At 39.0% G+C, this 25224-nt stretch overlaps 1 long non-coding RNA gene across 1 annotated transcript in view; it reads right to left on the bottom strand.

Annotated features, from left to right (window-relative positions):
- Positions 1 to 18365: 18365 nt before the first annotated feature.
- Positions 18366 to 25224, bottom strand: part of LOC114678792 (uncharacterized) — a 102396-nt gene continuing 95537 nt past the window's right edge. The window contains exon 2 of the long non-coding RNA XR_003730328.2: positions 18366 to 21239. This is a non-coding gene — a long non-coding RNA (uncharacterized LOC114678792). The remainder of the gene's footprint in view (positions 21240 to 25224) is intronic.

Raw genomic sequence — 25224 nt, 5'->3', positions numbered from 1 at the left:
TTGTTTTAATATATTAGGAACTATTGTTCCTAATAAATATTCATAGAGAGAATTATATTAATTTCATTTAAATGCAAGGAGTCCTTGGGATTAGAGAGAATGTAAGGATATCTCTCAAATGGGATGAAGAGTAAGAAATTGCTCCCAGAGGGCCTTTGTTGGATTACCCTAGGGACAGATAGAGTATGTGCTTAGGACATCAACGAAACAGAAGAACCATGATATGTATTTTTCATAGTACAATTTTTTTAGGAAACAATTTTGTAGCTTAAAAATCACAACAAAAAAAATGTAGTCCTCATTGGAAAAATCAGAACAATCTAAAATTTTGTAATATATATTTTAAAATTAATTTGACGCAATGTGTCTTCCAATGTTTTCAATGCTTTAGAGCTTCCAAAATTTAATCTGGCCCTGTTGGAAGCAGTGGAGAAGGCTGACAAACGCTATCTCACCCAGGCAATCAAGGTTAATATCAACAGTGGGAAGTCGCGTTGACAATATGTACCCTTGATATGTGATGAGAATGCCACTTTGCCTCTGTACCCTTTCTTTCAAAAACATTTAACCCAACTCAATCATGAGAAAACATCAGACAAATCCCACTTGAGGGACATTCTACAAAATACCTGATCCTGAAAGCTATCAAGGTCATCAAAAACAAGGAAAGTCTGAGAAATTGTCACAACAAGGAAGACTTAAGGAGACATCCTTCCTAAATAAAATATGATCTCCTGGATGGGATCCTGGAACAGAAAAAGGACGCTATAGAAAAACTTAATAAACGTGAATAAAGTATGGACTTCAGTTAATAATAATATATCAATGTTTATTCATTAATTGCAATAATTGTGCCATACTAATGTAAGATGCTATTAACAGGGAAGGCTGGGTGTAGGGTATACAAAAACTCTCTGTAGCATCTTCTGAATAATTCTGCAAATCTAAAATGTTCCAAAGTAAAAGATTTATTTTTAAAAATTTGTTTGTTTGTTTTCCATTTCCAACATTGCCCTGCTAGTCACTACCCTTCTGTCCCTGAAAACCTCTTTCTCCTTCCTGTAACATTTCCTGGTTGCTTCAGAACTCTGAGGGTTGAAAAAGCAAGAAACACTGCTGGGCCAACCCAAGCAGTTAAATGCACCAGTTCGCCCCAACTTTTCCCTCAAGTACAGCTTGAGGAAACGGCACGTAACCCACTCACAGCTCTGAGAGAGCCTGAAACCTTCCTGTTAGACAAAAATCTCCCCATTTCTACCTTCTGTTATGAGGCACAAGATGCCTCCAAGGGCAGCTAAAGGAAAGGCAGTGTCATCTCTATCATGTCCTGATCACAGACACTTGGCCTGCTCTGTGTCCACAGTCATTCCCATGGCCCTTGGGAAATCCACAGAAGCACACATGCCCACAAAGACAGCCTTGGGCTGATTCCCCATGTACAGAACAAAAAAACTCTGATGTTTGGGGGCTCCTTTGACAGGAATTTTTAATTCTTTGCAAAGGCATACCTTTTAGAGAGGGGTGAAGCACTAGGTTGGAAACAGGGAATTTTGGTTTCTAAGAAACTAAGCATGAAACTCAGGACATGACCGAGGACAATATATTTTAATGTTTCACTGCTTTAGAATTTTCATATGTAAAAAGAGAGTAACTGGTAAAATGTGGTTGCTCAGTAATTTCCAGTCATATAAAATTCCATCGAAATCTATTTAAAATCTTTAGCTGAATGACCTTAGGTAAGAAAAAATGATGATCCAAAATGAAGCTATAGCATGGTGCAGTTTTAGTAGTCACCACTGAAAAGTTCTGTGCAGTCAACAGAAAAATAAATACGAATTGCCAAGTAGCTTAGGGAGAAAAGAGACCTCACTTCATTTAGTCAAGAAAGTTTGCCCAATTTACTCCACAATATCATTATCTCTTTGTCTGCCTTGGGCCCCAAAGTCCTCTTGCATGTACAGGGTATATGAGTTGCCATATGGACTCTATCCTCCCTTTTAAGAATCCTTATCTTCCTCTATCCTGACTTACTTCCTAGAACAGTAGTCTTCAAACTGAAATGCCCAAGAGTACTTCAAGATTTCCCAAAAGATATGAAGAAAGAGATATTTTTAGAGTAGTAGATTCTCTGTTCTTCAACTCTCATGTTTACTGTTTCTAAAATTGTGGTGTCTAAGAATGAGCCTGTTATGGAAGTTCAGATTTTCTTTCATCACCCCATTTATAATAGCTCCTCTCCAGCTTGAAGAAAGGGCACAAAAAGTGGTACTGGATCGACTGGATATCCATACCGGGGAAAAGTATGTTTTGGTCTTGACCTCACAGCATACACAAACATTAATTATTTGTGGATTACAGTTTTGAATATAAAAGGTAAAATAATAAATCTCTTGGAGTTAATAAAGCTGTATAGAAGAGCTTTTTCATGACCTTGAGATAGGGAAAGATTTCTTATATAAGATTCAAAAAAGCATATACTGTAACAGAAAAAAGATAAATTGGACTATATTAAGTATTCTGTTTACAAAAAGTTATTAATAGTATGAAAAGGCAACTCATAGAATGAAATATAATATTTTCCATTACTTATATTGAAAAAGTGTTATACACAGAATACATTAAGAAAACAAAACTTCAACAAATCAGTAAAGCAATTTTAACAACAGAAAAATTGGCAAAAAAAAGATTAGACATTTCACAAAAAAAGGAGACCTAAATGGCCAAGTGACATATAAAATAATGATCAACTTTATTGCTCGAAGTGATGCAAATTTAAAATCACATAGTAATACCATTATATATCCACTAGAAAGGCTAATAAAATGAACAAATAATACTAAGTGTAGACAAGAATATGAAGCAACCAGAAACGTTATTCATTGCTGCTGAGTATACATTGGTGCAACTCTTTTGAAAGACTATCTGGCAGTATGTATTAAAGCTGTACTCAAATGCATATTCCATGACCCCATGATGCAACAATTCTACTGCAATGTATATTGTACACACAGATAAAAATAAAACAAATACTAGAATGCTCATAATAGTAATATTTCTAATGTCCCCAAGCTATAAAAAGTGCCCATCAATAATGGAATGAATAAAGAAATTGTGCTATGCAGTAATAAGGGTGAATGATCTACAGATATATGCAAAATACAGGATGAATCTCAATTTCAATAATGTTCAGCAAAGGAGAGCATAATGAATGATTCCACTTATATCAATTACCACACACACAAAAAAGGCAAATATGGTTGGAGGAGTCAGTGAATAGTGGTTAGAAAATAACAAGTAAAGAGCTCATGGAGTACTAATAACGTTTTGTTTGTTGTTGATCTGAGAACTTGTTACAGTAATGCATTCAGTGGTAAAAATTCATCAGGCTGCACATTATGAAACATATACTTTTCTGTATTTATACACTAACATAAAGTTAAAAAAAAAAAAGACTCTCACCCCTCTAAAATTACTCCAGGCATAAAACCCTCCAGGAAAAATTTAAATTGTTGGTGTTCAAGTTGAAAAAGTGAAAATGAATGACTGGGTAAAAAACCTTTTGCAATTTAAATAATTCTTAATTATTTGCTTTCAATAAAATTGAAAAAGGACCCAATTTAATTGTTTGTTGATAAATTATTGCAGTAAAATTTGGTGATAAATAGGAATGAGTAAATTGAATGATATTACTATAATATAATTTTATTATATCCACATCTACTTAGATATATATTAACAAAGTTCATCAAAATCTGTACCTACTAAAAAAGAATAAAACATATTCTGAAGCCAATAAGTACATGACCTAATTGGGGAAAGAAAAAAAGCCTATCTCATTAAAAGATAAAATCTTACATTTTATGTTTGATAATTATTCATGTTAATAACAATTATAGTTTTGATCAATTATATTGTCATAATAATTATAATAGCTCAGTTCAAATGATCCTTTTAAAAATGCTTAGAGCCTCCCTTTTCAAAAAAATTTAAAAGCAATTACCATTTATATATATATATATATTATGCATGTTGCAGAGAAGTATAATAGTGTTGTCAATATAATATTGTCAAACATAAAATGTATTACATAAAACTAAATTTTGTAGGGGAAGAAAATTGAAAATGCAAGCTCAAGGGGAAAAAATGAATTATGTAAAAATTCTGTTAAAGAAGAACTTTCTAAGTTTTTTAAGTTAATGATGATGGAGTCTATTGGATACATTTAAGTTATATTTTTAAAATAAAATGTCAATATTTACAATTTGCTAGAATTATGACATTTGCAGATAGCTCATCTTAAAATCTTAAAAGTGTCATTTTTTCAACTTAAAAATGTGCAAGCTATATGGTTTTATAAAATTATTTTGGGAATCAGGTCATGCTAGGGAAAGAGACTTGAAGACCACTATTCCAGCAGACATCACAAAAGCAGATTTAACCCTAAAAGCTGTTCCATCAAACTGATAAACAAGAGTATTCTGGGTACATATGATTCACTTACACATAGAACCAGTCATCCCATCTGAAACTACTCAGTAGAGGAATTGGTTGGGGGGACTTTCAAGGTAGAGGTGAGCACAGGTTAATGCATCCTCTATTATGTAAAAGTCCCTAGAATTTCAACTATGTTCCTCTTTCCACACATCCTGCCCTAGCAGCTGTGCTGGAATCCTTTCCTCACTTCTATAATAGATATTTTAAAATCTCAGCATATCAGTTAAGACCCAAAGCCAATTAGAGTACAGGTAACTCCCCATTCTACAGAGAGGGGTCAGACACCACTGCAGGACTTGCTAAGAAGATTCTCTTAGCCTTAGTACATCATCCATCTGGAAGAAATACATATATTAAAAAAACCAATTTAAAGAGTGTTATGGTCTGAATGTTGTGTCCCCTCATAACTCATACATTGAAACCTAATTCCCAATGTGGTAGTATTAAGAGGTGAGGATGCCAGGCACGGTGGCTCACGCCCGTAATCCCAGTAGTTTGGGAAGCCGAGGCGGGCCGATCACCTGAGGTCAGGAATTTGAGACCAGCCTGACCAACATGGAGAATTCTCGTCTCTACTGAAAATACTAAATTAGCTGGGCATGGTGGCGCATGCCTGTAATCCCAGCTCTTCAGGAGACTGAGGCAGGAGAATCACTTGAACCTGGGAGGCGGAGGTTACGGTGAGCCAAGATCGCGCCACTGCACACCAGCCTGGGCAACAAGAGCAAAACTCCATTTCAAAAACAAAAAAAAAACAAAAAAGCAACAACAAAAAAAGAGGTGAGGCTTCTGGGAGGTGATTAGGTCATGAAGGTGAAGCCGTCATAAATGGGATTAGTGCCTTTACAAAAGAGGCTTGAGAGAGGCTCTTCATCTATTCCATTATGTGAGCACAGGGAAAAGACACCATCTGTCAACCAGAGAGGGAGCCCTCACCAGTACTAAATCTGCCAGCATTTTGATCTTGGACTTTGCAGCCTCCAGAAGTGTAAGCAGTAAAGGTCTATTGTTTCTAAGCCATCCAATTTATGGTATTTTGTTACAGCAACCCAAACAGACTAAGACAAAGAGGTTTATAGAATGCATGAAGATTTCTCAGAAAAAGAGTTGCCGGAGTACATATCGTTTCTTTTCCCCACCTCAAACCCAGTGGAGGAGCCTCTAAAGGAATCATTCATAAAGAGTGGGAGTGTCTACCAGAAAAGGAAACTGACACACACACCCTACACCTTGTCTAATGAACTAAAGGCTTTCTGGAATGCCTATGATGGTAGAGACAAAGACAGAGGGAGATGCTAATGATGAGTGGTGGGTGGAAGGGATTACATCGCCAGATTTTGGCAAGGAAAGACATCAAGCTTCATCATGGATTAACTGGATGTCACACAGACAGTTGGGCTAGATACAACTTGAAATGGCCCCATCTATGAGGACCACCTGACAGGACAAAGTGACTCAGCAGAAAGGGTGTGTGGGCTGTGCCCCAGAAAAAGCATGACAGAGGAGAAAAACATTCTCAGAGTTGTTGAAAATGTGGCAGGCTAAACAACAGCCCTAAAAGATATAAACGTTCAAGTCTCTGGAACCTGTGAATATGTTACCTTAAGTGGCAAAAGGGACTTTACTGATGTAACTAAGATAAGGATATTGAGATGAGGATATTAACCTGAATTATCCAGGTTGGCCCCAAACAATCTAAAGGATCCTTATAAGAAAAAAGAAGAAGACAGGAGGTTCAGAACCAGAGAAGGAGATGTGGGGACAGAAGCAGAGGTCAGAGCAGTGGCATTGCTGGGAGAAGGGCATGAGCCAAGGAATGCAGGTGGTCCCTAGGAGTTGGAAGAAGCAAGGTAAGATTCTCCTCCGGAGCCTCCAGAAGCAATGCAGTCCTGCCACACCTTGATTTTAGCCCATTGAATTTTTTTTTTTTTTTTTTTTTTGACTTCCGACCTTCAGAACTGTAAGATAAATTTCTGTTGTTTTAGGTTTGTGGAAATTTGTTAACAGCAATAGGAAACTAATACAAGTAACAAAGTTTTCTTGTGCTCCCCTCAAGGTTTTAAAGCATGGGAAATTAACAGTGAATGGAGATGAGTGTATGACTGCTAAGATAGTACATTTTGAGGCATTACAATAAATTGATCATCTCCAATATTTTCCTGTTCCTTAGAGGCTTGCTTTAATAAACAGTCGAAATGAACAATGATAAAGTTCATACTTACACAGGCCAAACATACCTTATTCATTTGTTATTTGAATATTACTGTCATGATTAATTGGGGAGGAAGAGGGATCCATAAGGGATCAGAATAAGGAAAAACGAGAAATGTCAGTGCTTACAATAAAGCCTAATTTCATGATCTATTGACCTAAAAATTGACGCTCTGCCCCACCCTCTATCAGGGACTTAACCCTAGAAAACTGACAAGCAACCCAAAAAAATTCATTATGAATTCTTTTCAATGGAGCATTTTGTAATTTAATCATAAATGCCTGTCCTTTCCAATTAAGATTCAGTTTGTATATTTGGTGAAATAATAAAGGAAAAGCTAAGCTACTTAGAAGTTGTCTAAGCAGTGTTGTCAATTATTTTAAGGCTGGCTTCTACCGAGTCCAGATAAGTTTATGAAAAGGAAATGCTCAAATAGATCACCTGGATCACATTCTGTTTCCATCTGCTACTATCTCTTTTTCACTACTGAAAGGTTTAGTTGAGAGATTGATCTGGGCCTTGAATTTAATATATCAAATTATTGAAGAAAAGCTGCAAGAAAAAAATTATTTCTCAAGGAGTTTCTCAGAAGGTTTCAAATTGCTAATTCTCTAAGGAATATAGAAAACATGAATATTGTCATGAAAATTTACCATGGAACTATAAAACCTGGATCCTAGACCCTTAATTTGCCACTAATGAGCTGTAGGATTATGGTTGTTTAAAACCTATGAACTTGAGATACTTAATTTGTGAAAAGAGAAAGTTTTTATGGTAAGATACAGTATTGATAGCTGTCAACAATACAGAAGGATCTGGACCCTGTCTTTCCTTTATTTCTTATGCGAAAAATTGGAAAAGTAAATCTCTATGGATTAATGAGGATTAAATGAGATAATGCATGTAAAGCATTTATCAGAAAACTTGGCATTCACTACATCTGTCATTCTTAGACTTGTCATTAATAATAACTACCATCTCAATGTCAAGCATCCTATTTCTGCCCACCCCCCTACTGCCTTTGCAGCTAGTACCTCCTGTACCTCAACTCCAACAATTCTTTGATTCTACCTCAACTCCTTCTCCCCTACTGAGCTTTTAGTCTGTGGTCTAATATTGTAAATCACTTTCTTACATACTACTTCAACTTCATTACTTTTCTCTTGCTTTGCTCTTATTTGACAAAACCTCAATCCTAGAAGATTCAACTCTCAACTTACTCCATGTCTCCACCATGAAGGTGGCCCTGGCTAGCAGAAACAACCAATCATGCTATTTGATGTCACTTAAATTCTTGACTATGAAATTGTTACAGGATCCTTGGGGTGTCAATTTTCTTCCCAGAAACCTCTGTGGCCAGTGGCACCTTTGCCAGAGTTCTTGTCCTGTACCCAGGAAGAATGAGGTACACAGACAAGCACAAGGTGAACAAGATGAAGATGAGCTTTATTGAGTGTTACAACAGCTCAGAGGAGACCCACAGTGGGTAGCTCCTCTCTGTAGGTAGGTCATCCATCAAGTGTTCAGTTGTCAGCAGAGAGGAGGCCCTGGAGAGGGTACTCCTCTCTGCAACTGGTTGTCCAGATGTCTGCAGCTCTCAGCAGAGAGAAGGCCCTGGAGAAGGTGGCTCCTCTCTGTTGGCAGGCCATCTCTGCACCTCTCAGCAAAGAGGGTAGCTCCTCTCTACAGGTGGTCTGGTCGTCTAGTAGCCTTTCTGCCCTCTTTGTCCTCTGGCTGTCCTCTGCCCTGCTCTGGCTGAGCCCATGGCTTTTACAGACCTCAGAGGAGAGGAAGTGCATGTCAGTTGGTCCATGGGCAGCCATGGGCTGGTGAAAAGGTAAGATTCTTACCTGAGAAGAGGCACCACGAGTCCCCACTCCAGTCTGCAGGACTGGCAGTCCAGCCCCCAGCCTCCAAGTCCTCCCGGAGCTGAAGGTGAGCCCTTACTGGGGACCCACCGCCTTCCACCCAGGTGTCTGCCTCCTGCGGCCATTCATGGCTTGAGGACTCAGCCCAGACCCTGCTCCACAATCAGAACTGGTGCCAGGACAGTAGAGAGGCCAGGCAGTGGTAGAAAACACCCGAGATCCTGCCTGGGGGATGGGGGAGTGTCCTTTCTGGAATCTGTGAGGGTGCAGGCTGTAGAGATGCCCGGGTCCTTCGCCTGAGAGGGTGGCCGCAGCAGCACCCGGGAGCTCCTGCCCCACCAACTTGGAAGGGGCGGCTCCTGCTTGTCCCTGGCTCCTGCTAGCTCTGTGGAACAGGAGACGCAGGTCTGCAGATGTGGGTCCAGCAGCTGCAGCTGCATCCTCACCCAGGGGGGAGGGCAGATCCTGCCTTTTCCTGGCCTGGTGAAAGAGCACAGCGAGGCTCAGATTCACAGCCACAGTTCCCGAGGCTGTAGCCCCACCCAGGAGGGCGTGGCTCCTGCCTGCTCCATAAAGCAGTAGGCCTGTGTCTGCAGCTGCGATTTGGACAGCTGTAGAGGCACCTGGGAACCTCCTGCCCCATCTCAGAAGAGTCGGGGCTCCTACTGGCTCCATGTAGTGTGTAGCTCCAGCTGGGCCTTCCTGCTACAGCCATCATGGCAGCAGCCACTGCCGTCAAAATGGCCCTTTTTGCTACACATAAATACTGTTATTCTATCTCTTTATTCCCCCACTTTTCTAAGGGATGTTCTATACCTTCTACTAATGTATCAGACTTTCAATACCCCCTCCCCTATTGTTACTTTTAGATGAGATATTGCTTCTTATTTTATTGAGAAATTAATAGAAGAAAATTTTCACAAGCTCCCATCATGGTAGCTAACTACTTGTGTGAATCTTAACCCATAAATTCTGACTTCTTCTTCACTGGTTAGAATAGATTGTTCATGCTTCTCTTTCAGTTGCCCCCTCCAGTTGTGTATTATCACCTACCCTTTCCACCTATTCAAGGACATGGTTCTTCAATTCTTCCTCTGCTTCATCATCAGGTTTTCTTTTCCTAGTAAATTATTCCATTAGGACATAAATATGCTGACATTTCTCCCCATATAAAAAACAAACTGACTTTGGATCCTACGTCTACCTTCGAATACCACTCCATTTTCCTGCTTCCCTCCACAGCAAAACACCTTGAAAGAGTTGTCTCTACTCACTGTCCCTGTTCCCATTTTCTTTTGTGCTCATGCCAATAAAGCTCGCGCTCACACCATTCCATTCAAGTTTCTCTTATGGAGGCCACCAGTGCCTTCTACATGTTTACATCCATGGTCAATTCTAATTCCTCATCTTATTTGATCAGCCCACAGCACTTTCTCTTCCTTAAAACACTTGCTTTGCTTCTAAAACACCCCAACTCTTGATTTTCCTCCTACCTTATAAACCACTCCCTTTCAGTCTCCTATATGAATATGTTATCAAGTTGAACTATAAGAAGTTGTCTGTATTTGACTGTTATTGCCTAAATTTCATGTGGTCCAACCTAAATATTAAATATAGAAAACTCTAATTGAACTAAACAGCTATAGTTGATCTAGTCTTTGCTTTTTATTAGTTCATTAAAATAAAGAACTTTCGACATTTCCGTGTTTGGAAGTCTCCTCTTCCAAATCTTCCCAGGTGTTCCAGTGTCTTCAGACATCTTCTCTTTGTTTATATACACTCTCTGGGTGGTCACAGCTTTAATATCTTCAGGGTATCCTCTCCTCTGAATTTCAGATTTATATATCCAACTGCTTACTCAGCATCTCTGTATGTCTAATATACATTTCAAACTTACTATGTCCAAACTCAAACTCCTAATCCTTCACTTCAAACTTGCTTCTCATCCCATCTCCCACCTCATAGTTAATGGAAACAACAACCTTATAATCTTCCACCTTAAAAGTCCAGGAGTTAACCATAGAATCCTTTTCTTGTCACGTACCCCACAACCAATCTGTCAGGAAATCTTGATGCTTCTGCCTTCAGGATAGGTGGAACATCCTACCAGCTATCATGACCCTCACGGATCTATCCCTGGTCCAATGTATCATAATATTTCCCCCCGGATTTCTACAAAGCCTCCAAATGATCTCCCTGCCACCACTCTTCCCACATAGTCTTTCCTCCACAGAGCAGTTGAAGGTTACTATTAAAATGTAAGTCGGATTGTACTTCCTTCTCTTCACGGCCTCCTGAGTCTTCCCATTGGAAGAAAACACAATCCAAAGTCTTTACAGTGACCTGGAGGCGTGCAGGATTGGAGATGCCCCACCCTCACCTGAACTCCTGCCCATGACATCTGTTTGTTTCTCCTTCAAGCTCTTTGTTCTCCTGCAGTGGTCTTGCTCTTCCTGGAGCACTCCAGACATGTTCTAGCCTCAAGGTTTTGCATTGTTTTCTTTTTCTGACTTCAGAGGACCTTCCCCTGACTATATAATCCACTTCCTTACCTGCACAAATGTTACCTTCTCTGTGAACCCTTTCAAACAATCTTGTTAAACATTACAACCAATGTCCTGTTTAATTTTCTTCATAACACTCGACTATCAGACATAATATATACTTTTTCTTATTTATGATTTGTTTCCCCTCACTAGAATGAAAGCTGTATGTGGAAAGGGTTTTTTTTTGTTTTTGTTTTTTATTTTTTGTTTTCTTGGTTTATTTTGTTCACTGCTTAATCTCCAGTGTCTGAAACAGGACCTGGCACCTAATAGGCTCTCAATACACACAGAATTATTTGTTGAAGTAATAAGCATTGAGTACTCAACAAATGTTAGATATTAACTCTAAGTTCCTTTTAACTAGATAACAAAAAGTAAATATTAGTTCAACTATAGCTGTTAGTCCAATTAGTTTTTTTATATTTAATATATTACATTGAGCCATATGAAATTTGGGTAATAATAATAAAATGCAGACAATTGCATATAGTTCAACTTAATAATGACATGCTAATCTCTACCTACATGTTCAGACTTAGAGCTTTCCATCTAATTTGGTCTTCCCAATTTAGCAAGAGGCATCTATTAGAAGTGCAAGTCTGGCCATGTCAGTCCAGCCTAAACATTCCAATAGCCTACCACTGTTTTTGGGATTCAGATCAAAATGCCTCAAAAAGGCCCTAAAGAGGCTGGAGATTTATCCTACAGATCACCCTCCTTCTTCATCTGGCTTCCAAGCATACCAGCCTTCTACTTCCAGTGGTGCATCGTGTTTCTTCCTGCCAAACACCTTTTCTTCCTCCTAAAACACTGTGAGCCACCCCCACCCATCTCTTTTACCACAAATCACCTTCAACCACCAATTATATACCTCTTCCTTTTCTCCAGATATCACTTCAGTTATCAATTCACTGGTAAGCCCTGTTCACCCGTGTGTTGATTCTTTTTTATGTTTCCCAATTGTTTTACTTTTATTTGTACAATAATTTGATTAATGTCTGTCTTCTCCACTAGATTCTAAGCTCCATAATGGCAAAGTAATGACACTCAGTCTCTTTCTATCCACAGGACTGGACAGGACTCAAAAAATATTTGTTGAATGAAGGATTAAAAAAAATGAATGAATAAATAAATAATGACTATAACTCACCCGTCCAATGTGCATTTCTATTTTATGTTTTAAGCTCGGCTCATAACGCTATTTGGAATAAGGGTCATGGTAACCACATCAATATTCAAGGAGATATGGGGCTCCCTTGGAACCCCAGCAGTCCATGCTTGTTAGTATTTGGCTAAATTGATATGTGTAAACTAAAAAAAAAATTACTCTATCCCTTCATTCACTTGACTATCTATACAGGAACCACCATTTTATTTACTAACCTTATGCTTTGGCCATTATTTTCTGAAAGCTTAATTAGGAAATGTTCAATATACTGGCAAGGTTGTTTATGTCTTAACCTATGCTCAAGTCTATGTCAGAATTTCTCCAGGCAGAGAAGATTTGGACAGGGTTATAAACTCAAATGCCTACAAGAATGAAGCAGAAGGTTTTGTTCATCTTCTCAACATCCTTCTACCTTTCTGATGGAAGCCCAACTATGTCCAGATATATACCTTCCTCCAGGTATCATTCAGTGGTTTTTAGTATATTCAAAAAGCTGTGCAACCATCATTATTATCCAATTCCAGAACATTATCATCACTCCAAAAGAAACCCCACACCCATTAGTAGTTGCTCTCTACTTCCTCTTCCCCTAGTCCCTAGCAGTCACTAATCTACTTTCTGTCTCTAGAGATTTGCCTATTCTGGGAATTTCATATAAATGAAATCAAACATGATATTTTGTGACTGGCTTTTTTCACTTAGCATAATGTCTTCAAGATTCATCCATGTCATAATATGTATCAATACTTCATTCCTTCATATTGCCAAATAATAGTCCAGTGTTTGGATATATCACATTTTATTTATCCATTCATGTTCAGTAATAAACATTCAGACTGTTTCTACATTTTAACTATTTTGTTTAACACTGCTGCAAACATTTTTATACACACTTGGTGTGAATAAAAGTTTTACTTCCCTTGGGTAAATACCTAGAAGGGTTTTGGTTTTTACTCTGAGTGAGACTGTACCTCACCGGAAAGTTTTCAGCAGATAAATAATTTTGAAAGAATTATCCTGGATTCTACATTAAGAATAGATTGTAGGCTGGGTGTGGTGGCTCACGCCTGTAATCCCAGCACTTTAGGAGGCCGAGGTGGGTGGATCATGAAGTCAGGAGTTTGAGACTAGCCTGATCAACATAGTGAAACCTGGTCTCTACTACACATACAAAAAATTAGCTCGGCGTGGTAGCGGGCGCCTGTAATCCCAGCTACTCGGGAGGCTGAGGCAGGAGAATTGCTTGAAACCGGGAGGCTGCAGTGAGCTGAGATCACGCCACTGCACTCCAGCTTTGGCGACAGAATGAGACTCCATCTCAAAAAAAAAAAAAAAAAAAAAAAGAATAGATTGTGATTAGAAAAAGATGGAAGCAAGGGAATCAGTTTGATGCTATTTAAGTGAGCCAGGTAAAGATATCTTAGACCAGACATATAGCAGTAGAGGTGGTGAGAGATGATTAAATTCTGCAAATATACTGCAGGTGGAGCTAACCAGATTTCCAGATAGGGTGGATGTGGGATGTGAGTGGAAATGAGGAGTCAAGGAAGATTCCAAGGTCTTTGTCCTAAAGAACTCGCAAAGTAGCAACACCATTTATTGAAAGGGGAAAAATTGGGGTAGAAGCAGGATTGAAGGAGAAGATGGAGAGTTTGGGGTTGGTTGTTCAGTCGCTACCCAAGGAGACATTTGGGGTTCATAGTTAGATCTGCAGTTTGGAGAGGGCTGCTTATGAGCTGAAGATATATGTGTTACAAGTCAGTGTATAGGTGGTATATAAAATATAATCATCTCAGATCCTTTAAAACCCGTGTCTCATTCCTTCCTCCACCCCTCCAACTTTCTGTGGGCCCAGCTGCTTGTTTCTCTGGCAAATTCCCCAGCTGCCTAAGAAAATGCCCTCAAAATGTTACTTCATCTGTTCTTGGGCACAAATGATCACATGGAAGCAAAAATGCTATGACTTCAATGCTCGTGTCTCATCCAGCACGGAGGATATTTTGTCTTTTCTACAAGTCTTTTTCAATTCCAGCCCTGGTCAGCACTCAGTGTCACTGGCTAGAACCTTCCCTCACTGAATTCTTAACACCTCCAATGGTCCATTAACTCATTGAGGGCAGACACTGCAGTATGGTCTGTGCTTCAGTTTCCCCCTGCTATTGTAACAAATTATCATACTTAGTGACTTAAATCAACAAAAACTTATTGTATAAGTCTGGAGGTTAGGAGCATGAAATCAGTCTCACTGGGCTAAAACTGAGATATTGGCAGGACTGTTGCTTTCTAGAGGTTCTAAGCAATAATTCATTCCCTCATGTTTTCTAGCTCCTAGACACTACCTGCATTCTTTGGCTCATGGCCTTATTTCTTCATCTTCAAAGCCAACAACTCCAGGCCAAATTCTTTTCACGCTGCAATCTGTTTGGTTCTCCCTCTTCTGCTTCCTCCTTACTCTAAAAAGCACGCTTGTGATTATATTGGTCCTAGCTGGGTAATCCAGAATAATCTTCTTATTTCAGTGTCAGCTGATTGGCAACCTTCATTCATCTGCAACTCTGATTCCCCTTTGCCATATAATCTAACATATTCACCAGTTTCTGGGAATAAAATGTGGACATTTTGGGAAGCCTTTTTTTTTTTCTAACTACCAGAGGCTGAAATCTATAGCTCCTAGCATAATGCTTAGTGCATGACAGCACTCAATAAATGCAAATGAATGAATGAATGCATCGCTCAGTGCCTACAGCTGGGTATTTTCATCTAATCCCAGAAAATAGCTGTTATTAATTGTATACCTGCTCAGTCCATTTTTAACGGGATGTAGGGGAAGGAAGAGAGATGGAAAGCAGTTCTGAAGAGTTTTTACATTAGCATCTCCTTGGATATTGGTAGATGAAAGGAATAGAAAACCTTAAAGGAATAAAACGTTTAATCCCCAATCCTAAAAAATGTTACCTGTAGCTTACAGTATGAAACCTACTCTTGTCATAAGGGCATGTGACTCTTAAGCAGTCCAGAGAATTGAAATAAAAACAGTTTGATCTTCTCATCAACACTAATGTTAAAAATAATTTTCATGTATTTTGCCAAGGCCCTATACAGGTATCAAAACCAGGCAATCAAAGCAGTGAGATCCAACCAGCAAAATTTCTTGATCTCTCTATCCTTGTAGAACTTTGCCTTTCCCCATTACACTTTATTTTTTATTATTTCTTTGTTATCCCTATTAGTTCATGAGCTTCATACCAATAGCCCCTCAGCTCATTTGCCAAACTCATTATTGCGACTCCAGACTTGGTGCATAGTAGATATTTCCCAGTTAGTGAATGACTTTGCTAAATTACTACTCACAATGTACACATGGAATTGCAGGCAGCTTTCTCATCATCAGTGCATTCATCTTGAGATCTTGGAGACTCAACTTTCTTTATGGTTCTCTTAGGACATTTCTGAATATTTCCATTTCACTCACTCTTCAGATATTGACCTCTCAATTGTCTTGAAAAGACAATTATTTGCCAATTAAATCAGCAAACTGTTCTATGTCCCATATAATGAAATAAGAACATTGCATAGTACCACTGTGATTGTGTTATTGGCAAAGTCACAGAAGTAGAAATTTTCCTTCTCTGTAACTTGAGGTTGAGTCTTCACAAAGAAACATTTGTGGGTGTCATATGAGAACATGTTGTAAGCACAAGTTATAAATTGGGTTCATTTGGTTTTGAGTTAGTTTTTTAAATCGAACTCCCTCGAATTTGTGAGTAATCTTGTGCAATTATTAAGAATATGATTCATCCTGAAAATCAATTGCAAATACTTTGTACTTTCAAAGATGAGCTCTTTGTCATGATGGGTGAACTAATTTTTCAAGCAATGGTTTATGGAACCACAGAATTTCCTAGGAATTGTTGGGAAGCCTATTTATGGGAAACGTGTGTAAAGTGGTTTATCCAATTCCACCCCAACATGGCATGAAGAGCTTTGATTCCAGGACCTGGAAAAAAAAATTGTTTTAAAATTTCAAGTTGCAGGCCAGGCATGGTGGCTCACACCTGCAGTCCCAGCACTTGGGAGGCTGAGGCAGGATGATCACTGGAACTCAGGAGTTTGAGACCAGCCCGGCCAACATGGTGAAATCCTGTCTCTATCAAAAATACAAAAATTAGTAGGGGTGTGGTGGTGCACGCCTATAGTTCTAGCTATTTGGGAGGCTGAGGCAAGAGAATCGCTTAAACCCAGGAGGCAGAGGTTGCAGTGAGCCAAGACACACCACTGCACTCAAACTGGGAGACAAGAGTGAGATTCCATCTCAAAAAATAAATAAATAAAACTTAAAGAATCAATAAATAATAAAAAATTTTAAGGTGCAGAGCACATTAAAAGGAAAGAATATATTTAGTGGACGTGAACTGTCTTACTGGCAAATACTGCTTATCACTTCAGGATGGTTCACCAGGTAGCTTAGAATAAAAAGATTCCAAGTGTTAGAGATGAAACGTTAAAGAACAAAAATAGCAGACCTACATTTCTGCCCTCACACAGTTATAATCTAGCAGAGAACAAAAGACAAAAAATAAACAATAAAAATCTATTATGTGATAAAATAGAAAGCAATAAGCACTAGGGAAAAATCAGGGAAGAGAGATAGAAAAGGCTGAAAGAGTTCATTCCCTTTTATTGCTGAGTAGTATTTCACCATATGGGTACCCCTCAGTTTGTTTATCCACTTACCCAAGGAAGGACATTTGGGGTTGTTTCCAATTTGGGGCTATTACAGTACAAATAAAACTTTTATGAACATTTGTGAACAGGCTTTTGTGTGGACGTAAGTTTTAATTGCACTAGAAAAAATACCCTGGAGGTCAATTACTGAGTCATATGGTAAGTATATGTATAAACTTGTCAAAAATACTGCCAAACTGTTTTCAGATGGCTGTTCCATTTTACATTCACACCAGCAATGAAGGAAAGATCCAATTGCTGTGAATCTTTGCTGGAACTTAGTATTGCCAGTACTTTTTATCTTAGTCATTCTAATAGGTGTGTAGTAATATCTTGTTGTGGCATTAATTAGCCAGTTCCTAATGACTGATAATGTTAAACCTTTTCATCGGCCATCTATACATCCTCATTGGTAAAGTGTCTGTTCTAGTGTTTTTGCCCATCTTCTAATTGAGTTATTGTTGAGTTCGGAGAGCTCTTTTATTTTTTTTTTATTTTTTTATTTTTTTTGAGAGGGAGTCTCGCTCTGTCACCCAAGCTGGAGTGCAAGCTCCGCCTCCCGGGTTCACGCCATTCTCCATTCTCAGCCTCCTGAGTAGCTGGGACTACAGTTGCCTGCCACCACACCCAGCTAATTTTTTGTATTTTTAGTAGAGACAGGGTTTCACCATGTTAGCCAGGATGGTCTCAATCTCCTGACCTCATGATTCACCCGCCTTGGCCTCCCAAAATGCTGGGATTACAGACATGAGATTCAGAGAGCTTTTAAAAATATATTCAGGATACAAGTTATCTGTCACAGAATATAATTTGGAAATATTTCTCCCTATCTTTCACGTGTCCTTTCATTCTCCAAACAGGATCTTTCTCAGAGCAAAAGTTTTTTAATTTGTATGAAGTCCAATTTATTTAATTTATTTTTTAATGAATCATGTTTTTGGTATCATCTCTAAGAACTCTTTGATTCACTCTAGGTCATGAAAGTTTTCTCCAATTTTTTTCCTAAAAGTTTTAGAGATTTACATGTTGCATTTAGGTCTCTGATCAATTTTGAGTTAATTATTACATACGGTGTGGGTTTTCAGTTGAGGCTCATTATTGCACCAATGAATACTCAATGTTTCTAATGCCATCTTTTGAAAAGACCACCCATTCTTCATTGAATTGCTTTTGCACCTCTTGGTCATACTTATGTAGTTCTATTTCTAGACTTTCAATTTTCTTCCATATCACATTGTGTTTCAATTATTGAATTTCTTATCTCTTTCTTTCTCACTGGACTTGAAAGTAGGATAGTGTTTTTCTCAATTCTGTTTCCAGGGCATTTAGCACAATGTCTGGCCCACAGTAAATACAGAGTGAATAAAAGTTTATTAAGTGAATAAAAGAAATTTGCCTCCTTGGGCTTTTATACATGATGATTCAGCTTACATTTTTGAGAGGAAATAAAAAACATTTGCTCTTATTTGACTTATTTGTTATCTTCTTTAGTATTTATTCAGTGTTCATCTATTCACATCTTTCATAGCTTTTTGAATCAATCAAGACAATACTAGATTTAGCGTAATATGTATACAGATGAACATACTCTTAAGAAAAATACAATGTGAGATATGCTCCTTGTTCTTAAGGAACTTGCATCTTACAATATAGCATAGTAGTGGCAAGCAGGAACTTCATGGCCAAGCAAAACTGAGATGCATCCTACCCTACATAGCCACTTACTAGCTGCGTGACCTTGGAAAAGTTATTTAATTTTTAAAGACTTAAGTAACCAGTTGGGCCACTTGTGATGACAACAGCACATGTTTTCTAGGGATGTTGCAAAGATTTAATCCAATAAGGGCATACTGCCCTCCTAGCCTTTAATAAAGCCTTAATAAATGCCAGTCTCCATTACTTATTTCCATTTATTAAGTCTAAATAGAAATTTTTCTCACAGCTAATATTGCTGTAGCCAAAGTAGAGTCCTTTGAGGAGGACTTGACTGGGCTCCAGCAAAATGAATTAAGAAAACATCCCTGTAACCTATTGCAGCCCAAGGTCAAAATTACAAACATATTTTCAAAACCACTTTATGGTCAATGGCACTTCTGGGTTCTGGCTAAATCACAAAACCTGATATAAAAAGCATGGAAGATTTTCAAATCAACAGTAAGTTCGTTTTTCAGAATTGCATCAGTAGATATAGAAGTATTCACCCAATGAAAAGAAAAAGTTGCTAACTTAGCAGGCTGCAATTTGATTACAGAGGACTGGCCATCCTAAAAAGTTCAATAAAACTTTCTTCTGCTCTCAAGAAACCATTTATGCTTTGCAACAGAAGGGCACTTCTTTTTTTGAGATGGAGTTTTGCTCTTGTTGCCCAGGCTGGAGTCAATGGCGTGATCTTGGCTCACTGCAACCTCTGCCTCCTGGGTTCATGGGATTCTTCTGCCTCAGCCTCCCAAGTAGCTGAGATTATTTCTGTACTTCCAGAGTTAGTAATGGATGAAGTGACAGTGAAATAGGGTTCTGGCGTTTCAGAGCTGTGATTACAATGTAGTTGTGATACATGATGGGGATGGGGAAGTGCTGGGAGGAGAAGGGCAGGTCCCTGGTGAGGGCTCCACCCTCGGGCCTGTGCCCATGGACCTAGGTGAGGACAGGCACTCCTGCCTTGGCACCCACATAAATGTTGCATTTCCCAAGACCATCCTGGCCCACCATGCCCCATTCTGTGTCTACAAACCCCCATGAGACCCTAGCAGGCAGACACATAAGTGGCTGGATGTTAAGAGGATGTCTAGGGGAGCATGCTGGTGGAAGAGCACACTGACAGACACCAGCAGGCCATCAACCAGCAGAACAACTCAGAGTTTGGCTGGGGCAGTGGGAGGAGAGCCCAGGCCACCGAGCAGTCCGGCTCCAGGGGAAAACCATCTCCCTTCCAGCTCCCCCATCTGCTGAGAGCTACTTCCACTCAATAAAACCTTGCAATCACTCTCCAAGCCCACGTGTGATCCAATTCTTCCAGTATACCAAGGCAAGAACGCAGGATACAGAAAGCCCTCTGTCCTTGCAACAAGGTAGAGTCTAATTGCACTGGTTAACACAAGCTGCCTATAGATGGCAAAACTAAAAGAGCGCCCTGTAACACATGCCCACTGGGGCTTCAGGAGCTGTAAACATCCACCCCTAGATGCTGCCATGGGGTCGGAGCCCCACAGCCTGCCCATCTGTATGTTCCCCTAGAGCAGTGGGGCACTGAAGAAGTGAGTCACTTCCCTTCTCACAAGCCCTGCGAGGGGGACAAGGGAACCTTTCCCATTTCAGTTGGAGGTGGTGGGTAGGTTGGAGAGAGCAGGTCTCTGCTAGCTTCCGAGAACTGCTGTTCATAAGCAGTTGAGATGTCTGTTTTCTGACCCCAGGTTTTCCACTGGAAAGTCAGTAAGCATGTCCAAACATTGCACCTTTCAGTTGGCAAAATTCTCATTTCCAAATTACATGTATTGAGTGACATTGTTGCACACACAACTTATAACACTCACTGGAGACCACATAGGTGTATTGGCTGCTGATTACCTGAAGATATCACCCTCAGTAAACTGTGGCCGAAGCTGAGACAAGTTTATTGCTTACTAGAATGAGGAAGACCATTCCCTTGACAGTGTCTCAATAGCATCTGGGAGGGGAGCAGGTAAAGACATTCATGACATCTGGGGGTCTGATTTAAGGTGAGTCTTTTACTGGTGGGAGTATGGGGAGGGCACTTGGTTGGAATTGGGCAAAGGTCATGACAATATTGTAAGACAGATGAAGCAAGGTAAGATTTTGAATGGAGTCTTGAGTAGTAGTCAGTTGTATGGTGAGCCGTCAAGAGACCTGGTATACTGAGAAGGGATAATGAGGCTAGCTGAGTGGTCTATTTAGAAAAAAAAATGGATTTTCCAGAACTTCCAGAAATAAGGAATATTTCCTGAAAAATTAAGAATAAAGTTATTCTTAATTTAATCTTCTAGGCAAGAATTTCTTGGAATAATAAAGTCATATTAATAAAATGACGGTGAGTTCTATGGTCGCAGCTGGCTTTTGTTTTCACGACAGTGACACACATGTGATTTTGAAACTATCTGCCTCCTGGTCTCACCGCTGGCACCTTCTGCTTTGAGATCATTCTTTTGTTGATTCTTTTCTTTAGGTTGAGGCAATGATATCTCCAGGATTCTTCTCTTTAAATATGATTTCTATTGAGAGGGGTAGAAAAGTATATTGTTAAGATTATGAAAAATTAATCAGAAATTATGAAATCATAACTCTTCAGGGTCCTGAAAAGAAGCGTAGAAGTAAGATTTTCAATGAAGAAGGGATGGGAGCCAACTGCCTGACTGGATGGAGCTCAGGCATTGCCCCAGGAGCATGGGCTGCTGCTCTCAAGTATGCTGTGGGCTAAGATGCATGACAACTGACATGGGTTAGAATATGGGTATGGGGAGATGAACTCAAAGGAAGAGGCCTCTGGGGACCTCTCCTCTTTTTTATCTAAGAAATACTTTGTGACTCCTTTAAAATTCTTCTCTAAAGTCATCTCTCCTCTCCTTATAAAAGTATCTGGGGTTTCCCCACTAAAGGTCTCATGTGGACTGTGAGCTCATGTACACACCAACTATTTTCACTGCAGTGGAATTTTGGAGTTCAAACTACACAGAGATTAAGTTAATTAAATATCCACATAAACCCATTTGGATAACTTAACTCAGCTTTACTTGTATTCTGTCTTTTCTACATTGTCATTGTTATTTTTCAACTTTACTTTCCTTCTAGTCAGAAGTCTCCTCTTAAATTCCTTGTTTCTTCTATACATTACTTTCTTTTTTACATAAGATCCATTTTTTGTCTTCATTTTTCTCTTTCTTTAATTCCTCCACTGATATATGTCACTGAAGGAATATATATATGTTTAAATGTGTGTGTGTGTATGTGTGTGTATATACATTTTCTAATATAACCCTAGGTCATCTTCCTTAAATTCCAGATGTAACTCTTTTACAGCTACTGTTCTCCAGATTAAGTCCTTTGGCAAGCCTTATCTCCCTAGTCTGCTTCCAGCGCAACTCCACTCACATTGACAAAGGCTCAGAATAATACCCCCCAATCTCCTTCACCCCACACCTTCCTCTATCTCAACTGGGAATTCTCTTCCTTTTGAAAAGATTATTAAGAATCAGTCTCTCAAATTTTGCCTTTCTCATTTTATTCCCATCTTTCTCATTCCCTTTTGAATTCACTATTCTCTCAAAGTTTTTATTCTCCTTTGATTTTTATAAATATCTTTTCACCTACCACAACCACTAACCCCATCCAGTAACAGCAACACATTTGGTCGCCAGAGCTTTCTTCTATTAGCATGTAAACAACAACAACAACAACCAAAAAAAACCCTGTAATTTGCATGGTAGATGTTCATTTCATCTTCCTAAGCAAGAATTTATTGGAATAGTAAAGTCATATTAATAAAGTGACAGTGACCTATGTGTTTACAACTGGTTTGGTTCTCATTAGAGTGACACATGTGATTTTGAAACCTCTCTGCCTCCAATCTCTCTGCCTAGATGACTTTCCTAAAATTATTAATAATCTTAAAACATGTACCTGAGATACATATGTATAAAATCATTTTTATTAAGACACATAGTAGGTTAAGAAATGAAGTAAAGAGAAATTTTTATTCTTCTTGCTATTTTGCTTCATGAGAAATGTATCCCAAGCAGGAGAAATTAGGAGAAAGGTAAGAAGGGTCAGGCCATGAGAGGCCTCTGGGAACCATGTTAACAGTGTAGGGATTTAACCTAAAGTCAATGGAAGCCATTAAAATGTTTTTACTTGAGGAGTTGAGGATGACAATTTGTAATTTGAAAAGCCACAGGGTTGCATGTCAATTAGAAGAGGTCAAGAGTGAATGTAGGCAGGAAAACTAAAGGGCTATTCCAATAGTCAAAGTAAGAGAAAATGGTAGTTTAGTCTCCAGTGGTGGCTGGGAGGGTAGAAAGAAGCCAAAGATAAAATATAAGCTGATGTTAACCAAATTGTATATCGAATGTGGAAGACAGGGAGGTGTGAGGGTGGACTTGTAGGTTTCTGACTTACAAAACATACAATGGAAGACAGCACCACTACTAAGATAGGAAACACTAGAACTGCACTGTCCAATATGCTAGATACCAGTCACATGTGGCTATTTTAGTTTAAATTTATGAAAATTAAATATAATTTGTTATTCAGTTCTTCAGTAATATTAGTCTCATTCCAAATGCTAATTAACCATGCATAGCTAGTAGCTACCACAACGGCCAATGCAGATCTAGAGTATTTCCACTACTGCTGAAATTACTATTGAACAATGCTGGAATAGAAGAAAACTAGGTAACACCAATGGCCAAGAGCTGTCACTCTGGTTACTTATTATTTTCCGGTTCTTTTACTTGTGATTATACCTAATGCCAAGAAATTCACATCTATGCCTTTCAGCTAAACACAACAACTCATTTTTGTATGCTGCTTTCCATAAGCCCTTTGCCCCAAATGCAGAGTAGGGTCATGCTCAATAATGTCACTTATATGGAACTTAGTCAGTACATATTATTTACAAGCAAGAGAAGTGAAAGTTTATTAGAGTGGGTTGTAGGTCCCCAAGGATGCTAAGCACTTTAGTTTGGGTTATTCCAAAAGCACACCCCAATAAAGGAATGTGGGTGAAAATCATTTATTTTGGAGGTGATCCAGGAAGCACAAGAAGGGAATAGGAAAGTAAGAGAGGAAATGGTAGAAAGCCAATGAAAGGCACTTTAATGAGTGGCTATTTCTATGAGCACCTGAGGTCTATGTCTACTGGGGACTTTTGAGAGAATATGATGAACGCAACTCAAAATTCTCCTTCCAACTGGTGAGAAAGTTGGGATGTTAATTCACCAACTCTGATTCTTTGTTGATGAACAGTCTGTTCCTGCGGTGTTAAATGCCCAACCCTACCAGCCTTCCTGATGTACTGCTGAGCTTACCTTTGGGCATAAAGAAGCCCTCAAACAGAAAGACAAAGGAAGTCATGGGCATATATAGGAACTCTCTGCAAATGACTTCAAGGGTGGATGAGAAAGTGTGGAACAGGCACCAGTAGCCTCTGCTCTTCGATTTCATACTTCTCCAGAATGGAAAAGCATTTCCATTAGTGTTTGCATTAGTGGCCTTGTAGCTATCTACAGGAAGTCTCATCCCACAATTCCTGTAAGCCAACAAAAAACACAGAGGAATGTTCCCAGAGTTTCCTCCAGCTAGAGGTAGATATGACAGAGACAATCGTTAATCCAGTTTCAGTTGTTTTGAAACATCCAAGTGGAGATACCATGCAGACCCTCAGTATACAAGACTGGGGCTCAAACCAAAGATCTGTAAGTCATCTATACATATGTATATTTGAAACCATGGATATGAGTGATATTTCATTTTTTTCGTTTTGAGACAGAGTCTCACTCTGTCACCCAGGCTGGAGTGAACTGGCATGATCACAGCTCAGTGCAGCCTCCACCTCCAAGGTTTAGGTGATCATACTGTCACAGCCTCAGAAGCCTCTATTATAAGGGCATTAATCCCATAAATAAGGGCAAAGCCTTCATAACTTAATCACTTCCCAAAAGGCCTCATGTCTTATTAGCACCACCTTGAAGTTTAAGTTCCAACATATGCATTTCGGAGGGACACATACATGTAAATCATAGCAGCCTAAGGAGAAGAGAAGCAGCAGAAAGGAAGCTGCTAGACAGAAAGGAAAACAACCAGGGAAGCTCTGGGTCAGTGCAGCCAGGGAAGAGAGTGTTTCAAGTTCTTCACAGACTTGAACCAACAGAGGAACATCACAGCAAAATTCGTACTATATGGCCCTTAAATATGGGTGATGAGTTAGCGGTAACTTACTGTAACTGAAATCTCCTAAAGCATAAATTGAGGTCTGTGTAGTTTTCTCTGTTCACAGACCAAAATGAAGCACATGAAATTGAGCCCAATTTTATATTGGGATGCTTATAATATTAATGCAAATTGGGAGTTGACAGAGTAATTGCAGAAAATTAGGGGTTTTGTTCCTAAAGAGAGCTAACAAATGGAAGCATCAAGTAATCCATCAGATCTGTGCACATAGTGTTCTCTGAATATTTTTCCACAAAACACTTTCAATATAAC

Source organism: Macaca mulatta, chromosome 6, assembly GCF_049350105.2.
Source record: "Macaca mulatta isolate MMU2019108-1 chromosome 6, T2T-MMU8v2.0, whole genome shotgun sequence".
NCBI lineage: Eukaryota > Metazoa > Chordata > Mammalia > Primates > Cercopithecidae > Macaca > Macaca mulatta.
Note: the sequence above shows the minus strand (reverse complement) of the source record. Positions and strands in the feature narration are given on the sequence as shown.